Consider the following 6,997-nt stretch of genomic DNA (forward strand, 5'->3'; position numbering starts at 1 on the left):
TGAATAAAGAAAATTTTCGTTGTCTTGTTCTATAGAAAATGTTCTATAGTAAATTTTCGTTATACCTTCTTCTATAGAATATTTTCGTTTAATTTTCATCAATAGAAAATTAGTTTTATTCTACATAAAATTCTCTTTTTTCTAAAGAAAATTTTCGATAGAAAAGAACAATTTATCTTTTACAGAAAATTTGTATTAATTTTCTTTTATAATAAGTTTTTATAAAATTTATTTTAAAGAAAATTTTTAAAAAAATGATTCCTTATTGTGTTCAGTACTTAATTTCCTATTGACCCTATATTAGCCCACAATCGCCTATTGTAACTAAATCTGTATGAGAATGTATTATGATGTGTGTATGTGTGTGTGGAACGCGTGAATTTCTTACCCACGCTTTTTGCAAAACTTGAAAAGATCTTCAATAAAGATTATTTCTATTTTAATAACAATTTTTATAATTTTTGATTTTATTTCTTTCGTTGATGATCACCAAACAAGTCTCACACTTGTTTCGCATGCGATCTTATACTATTTCCAATATAGTAAGTGTCATTAATAAAAATAGTGTCACTTAGTGTTTTAACGCTTTAAGATTGAGTTTTTTTTTGTGTCATGGTTCTTTTAGTTTTTTAGCAGTTAAAAGAAATTGAAAGTATTTTTAAGGTTTTATATTGTACAATTTTTGATTGTTTAGTTGGGTATCTCATGGTTTTCATCTTAACATTATTTTAGCATATTCTTTTTTTCGGCCTATTATAAGAAGTTTCTTGGTGTTTTTTTCTCCCTTTTAAGGCTGTTTAAATTTTCCAAGAAATTTATTTACAACTCATTCTCCACCGACTACGAGTACTGCTTGATGTGATAGTTTAGATATCAAATTTCTGAAATGTGTTTCCATTTCTGAGTTTTGTTGTTAGGGCCTTCACAAAATTCGGTATAAAATTAATGGGGTAAATTCATTTAAATGAATTGGTAGATTTTAAACAATATAAATATTTAAAATTAAATAAAAATAAAAAAAGTTATATAAAGACTTTGTTTCGATATACATTCCTAAAATTTCTTAAATTTGTATGCTCTTTTAAGATATATCACTACACACAGTGTAATCAAAACCAAATTAGTTATGTCAAAAAATTTTCTGTAAAAAAATTATTTATGAAGATTGGTTTCAACCTCAATAGCATACGCTTTATGGCCCAGAGATTCGTGTGTGAATTCCTTCCAAACAGTCGAATAGACCAAAGCCCAATATCAATGGTGATGGAAAGAGTCTATAGTCTAGTCTATAGTCTAGTCTATAGTCTATTCTATAGTCTATTCTATAGTCTAGTCTATAGTCTATTCTATAGTCTATTCTATAGTCTAGTCTATAGTCTAGTCTATAGTCTAGTCTATAGTCTAGTCTATAGTCTAGTCTGTAGTCTAGTCTATAGTCTAGTCTATAGTCTAATCTATAGTCTAGTCTAGTCTATAGTCTATTCTATAGTCTATTCTATAGTCTATTCTATAGTCTAGTCTATAGTCTAGTCTATAGTCTAATCTATGGTCAAGTCTATAGTCTAGTCTAATCTATAGTCTAGTCTATAGTCTATTCTATAGTCTATTCTATAGTCTATTCTATAGTCTATTCTATAGTCTAGTCTATAGTCTAATCTATAGTCTAGTCTATAGTCTAATCTATGGTCAAGTCTATAGTCTAGTCTAATCTATAGTCTAGTCTATAGTCTAGTCTATGGCCTAGTCTATATTCTAGTCTAAAGTCTAGTATATAGTGTAGTCTATAGTCTAGTCTATTGGCTAGTCAATAGTCTAGTCTGTAGTGTAGTCTATAGTCTAGTCTATTGTCTAGTCTATAGTCTAGTCTATAGTCTAGTCTATAGTCTAGTCTATAGTCTAGTCTATAGTCTAGTCTATAGTCTAGTCTATAGTCTAGTCTATAGTCTAGTCTATAGTCTAGTCTATAGTCTAGTCTATAGTCTAGTCTATAGTCTAGTCTATAGTCTAGTCTATAGTCTAGTCTATAGTCTAGTCTATAGTCTAGTCTAGTCTATAGTCTAGTCTATAGTCTAGTCTATAGTCTATTCTATAGTCTATTCTATAGTCTAGTCTATAGTCTAGCCTATAGTCTGGTCTATAGTCTATTCTATAGTCTAGTCTATAGTCTACTTTATGGTCTGGTCTTTAGTCTATTCTATAGTGTATTCTATAGTCTAGTCTATAGTCTACGGGCTAGACTATAGACTAGACTATAAACTATACTTTTGACTAGACTTTAAACTAGACTATAGAGTAGATTATAGGATAGACTAGACTATATACTAGACTATAGACTGGACTATAGAACAGACTAGACTATAGACTACACTATAGACTAGAAATATTATAAACCAAGAAAATTCTAATGAAATGTTTTCTAAAGAGCTTTAAAAGTTTTTTTTATAGAATATTAAAACTTTATGAAATCTTTTTATTAAATATTATGTCTTTCTGCTGAATAAATAATTATTTAAAAATTTTATATTCAAGTTAAAATTAATTAAAATTTTTTAAGAACAGAAAATTATTCGCAAATTTTATATAAAATTGAAAAAATATTTTAAATATTAAAATTGTATATTTTGAGTTTTACACCAAGTTCAGCAAAAGAAAATTTTCAAAATTCCTTCGATTTATATTAAATTCACATTTTAAAACTTTCCCACGTTATTTATTGTTTTTTCGCCAAAATTCAGTTCCGCATGACTCTTATCACATTTTTTTTTTTTTTTTTTTTTGGAAATTACATTTTATTATATAAATAAGTGCACACAGTATCAAAAGACCCAAAATAAAAAGATTGCAATAAATCTTATGCATGATCTTCTTTTTTCTTTCTTATACTTACAATTTTCACTTGATGATAATAAACAGACGTAAAAAGCCAAAGTAATTATTTCCACTTTTGCATACAGAAATTCACAAAAAATTATAAAAAAGTTTTTTTTTTCCTGTTAACTTCTTGTTAAAGGAGAATTACTCCAAACATTAAGTTAAAAATAGCACTTAAACACCAACTACGAGTAAAGCAAAGAAATTTGCCACTAAAAAGTGTAATGACCACTTAGAACAGGAAAAAAATTTTACAAAATTTTAATTGAAAATTAAACCACAAAGAGACAAGCACATTTTCTTAAAAAAATATAAACTCCGACAAACGAATGAATTTTTATGACGCTTTTTAATTTTATTACCGTTTAATATTAATAATTTGAAATTTTTTTTGTTATTTAAATTTTAAAATCTTTTTCAAAAACAGAAAACCGTTAAGTTGCAATAAAAATTATGGTAATTTCTTTTGTAAATATATATTTTTTAAATAATTTTAGCCAAACAATTTCTTTTAGCCTTCTTAACTAAACACACTAAGATTTTTGTTTCTTTTTTTGTTATTATTATATCTTTATTTCGGTTTAAAAAAATCTTCTCGTTTTATTTAAGCCACAAAACAATTTCTTTTGGCACAAATCCCAAAACTTTTTCGTTTAAACGTCCATTCGCACGCAAAGTTTTTAAAGAACTGAATCTTGTCCGATGATCGTTTGTTGTTGAGCATGTGAAACTGAAAGTTTTTATATCATGCATTTGTTACATGTTGCGAGCATGTTATGAGCGATCATCAAACAGCAGCAAACATGTCTGCTAAGAATTGGTTGATCTGCTTGCAGTAAAGAGGTTTTGTATTATGCATATCAGAATTTAAAGGATAGAATACATTGAAGATTTTCTAAAGAATGTGGACATCTCATCGAAAATTATCTATAAAGAAGAAAATTGTTTGATTATTTTTCCATAAAAGAGCAAATTTTTTAAATATATTTTTTCAAATGAAATGAAGAGAATTCTTTGCATGGAAGATATACATAATTATTTAAAATAACCCATAATTGTTATACCCTACACCATTTTAGAGGGGAGGGTATTATACGTTTATACACTGGCGTTTGTAACATCCGAAAATATTAGTCCTTACAGTATAATAATAGGCTTAGAATTATTTTCTCAGTCGATTTAGCTTTGTCCGTCCGTCTGTGTGTCCATGTAATCCTTTAAATAAAAATAAATATTTTTATTTGATTTAATACCTTTCAACGACTGCCCTGCAGTAGCTTAAACTTCCGCTACAATTTTCCTGTAGCACTTAACGTTCTACAACAACGACAACAAAAAGTTGTATTGTTGTATTTAAATGTGTTTGTTTTTCGGGGGAGGCCAATACACTTTGGTTTTCTTTGTATGATTCACTCGGTATGGCGAATCCAACAAATTAGTTCGCTTCCAACATGTTTGATGTTGTGTTTATATGATCTTTGAAAAGATTTGTTTATTTTTTTTATTATTTTATTTTCATTTCATAATGTTATTGCTGTTAAGGTGAGATTTATTATTTAATAAATTCTTTGTTTTACAATAAATATGTTGTAGTTTAGTTTTTGTTAAGTCTAGATGTTTTTGAGGTTGTGGCTTTTAGGCAGATTATTTTAGAGTTACTTTTTTTAGGAGAAAAGCGTTGTGTGATTATTATCTATGGCTAAAAAGGGAGGGAGTAGATAGATAGACATAAATGTTAGCAATAATTTTTTAAAATAAATAATATAAATTTTTGTTATATGTTGTTGTTAAGTTATACAATATGTTGACATGCACTGTGTGTCTGTTAAATCATATTCATTAAACAATTTTAAAAAAATTATAAATATGTTCTGTTTAACCATTCAGATATCATTTTCCATTTAATTTAAACAAAATGTTTAACAAATTGTTCCTTTTTATGAAAACAAAATAAACATACATATTTATTGTTTGTTGCTTCCTGATTGCGTTTTCATTAGCAAAACATTTGTTGTAAGTCTTAATCATCCTTCTCTTTATTGAACGTGCCAATGAACTTTGTATTCCTAAATCCTTTACTTCAGGAAGTAAGTAATTTGTCCTTTACTATTGTTAGATCAAATTACACATTGTTCACTAACTCTTGACAACATAAATGTTATCCCATATGTGTTCCTTATTACAAAAAACATCATCACAAAAGCACTAACTCAAATGGTCTGAAAGAACATTTGCCATTAATGCAAAAGCACACCAGCTTCCACATAAAGTCCGAATAAGCTAAAATTGTTATTCCCATTTGTACCTTTTTGGGTGCAACCAACCAAATGAAAAGAAGATGACACATGAACGTCCGTATTTGCTGAAAGTAAATGTGAATAAACTCACGCTGTAGAAATGGAAGCAGTATTACAGTGTTGTACAAATTTGTTAGATATATAGATAAATAGATAGATAGATAGATAGATAGATAGATAGATAGATAGATAGGTAGATAGATAGATAGATAGATAGATAGATAGATAGATAGATAGATAGATAGATAGATAGATAGATAGATAGATAGATAGATAGATAGATAGATAGATAGATAGATAGATAGATAGATAGATAGATAGATAGAAAAAGAAGGTAAAATTAAAAATCTAAATAAACAAACTACAACAGAAGTTTCCTGAGACACAAATGGAACTTAATGGGTTTTCAACACTTTTACTCTTTACTGTAATTAACTAAATTGTATTATAACAAAACGTAAAAAATCCTACTAAACATCAAAAGCGGTTTTTTGTTTAGAACGTCATGAACATGATGAACAAGTCACTTTCAGTGTAGGAATAATATTTTACCTTTTTTATTTATCTTTTGCATTTTTAACAACTATTTTTTTATACATTTGCTCTATGATGTATTTATACCCTTAAGAAACAACAGAATATTACAAAACTTATAGCCAACAAGCGAATGAGCTCTGGCTACTTGACAAAAGTGTCAATTCATGCTAAAACTTACCTTAAGTTGAGTTAAACTAAACATAAAACAAATAAAAAAATAAGAAGTTCAAGTTTAAAATACCGCGCTGAAACATGCAACAAAAACAACAACAATACAATGGATAGATCATGCTCATCAGTATCCATTGCAATGAGAATTAAAAAAAAAAACAAAAACATAAACTTACTGCTTTTAACAACAAACAGAATAATGCATACCAAATCAACAAATATTTGTGCAACATGTGGAAGCTGTCTTCTTTACTTTAGTATTTTTGCGAACGTCTCTCTCCCTTTTCTACACTTTGTCATACACTGTGACAGAATAAACGTCACATTTATAGAAGAAGATTATTATTTAAACATAGTTACACTGAATGTGCATAGTTTAAGTTAAACTAGTTTTACCATATTTGTTTTTATAGTTTTCATAGTTGGCAGGTAGGATGTTGTTGTTGCTACTACTACTTTTGGCTTTAGCAGCAGCAACAGAAATCATCTGAGAAGTTTGTTGGAAAAAAACTAAAATAAAGCGCAGTTGAAACATTTGTGTATTGTGTAACTTTATTCTGTGTTGTAAGTTGACTGCAAGGCGTTGCAAGTGACTCTCTATAGTTTATTGCATTTATGGTGAGAAAATTATTTGTAAAATGTGGATTATTGCCATTTAAGTAGAAAGAAAAAATCATCTTTGTTTTATTTCTTGTATTTTTATTCACACTAAATAAAGACAAAGAATTTTACTCATGCTATCACTTAAAAAAATGTGAAAAGAAAGGGAGTCCCGCTGCAGCGCTTTGTGGTAAAATGGTATAATCTTGTGGTTTTTAAGAGTAACAAAATACATATCTCCTTTAAAGAAGTATTAGAAAAACAAATTACAGCATAACAATTCAGTAATATTATCGATTAAGGAAATGTTATTTATACAACTATAATTTGTCATTAATTTCATTTGAAAACATTTATTATTATTTTTCTTAACTTGATTATTATTCTCATGTTCTTAACAGAACTATAGTGTAGAAATAGATAGATAAATAGATAGTAAATAGATAGATAGATAGATAGATAGATAGATAGATAGATAGATAGATAGATAGATAGATAGATAGATAGTTAGATAGATAGAT

General features: G+C 27.5%; 1 protein-coding gene across 4 annotated transcripts in view; it reads right to left on the minus strand.

Annotated features, from left to right (window-relative positions):
• Positions 1 to 6,997, minus strand: part of LOC111675714 (myb-like protein I) — a 99,375-nt gene that overhangs the window by 69,934 nt on the left and 22,444 nt on the right. Inside the window, exon 1 of one of the 4 annotated variants that reach the window (XM_046950900.1) lies at positions 2,888 to 3,609. The exons of 1 other annotated variant lie outside the window; for it this stretch is intronic. The gene's annotated coding sequence lies outside the window, so the exon portion shown is untranslated. Of the gene's footprint in view, positions 1 to 2,887; positions 3,618 to 6,997 lie in introns of those variants that run through there. 2 more of the 4 variants (XM_046950898.1, XM_046950901.1) reach the window with 2 other exon arrangements.

This window comes from Lucilia cuprina, chromosome 5, assembly GCF_022045245.1.
Source record: "Lucilia cuprina isolate Lc7/37 chromosome 5, ASM2204524v1, whole genome shotgun sequence".
NCBI lineage: Eukaryota > Metazoa > Arthropoda > Insecta > Diptera > Calliphoridae > Lucilia > Lucilia cuprina.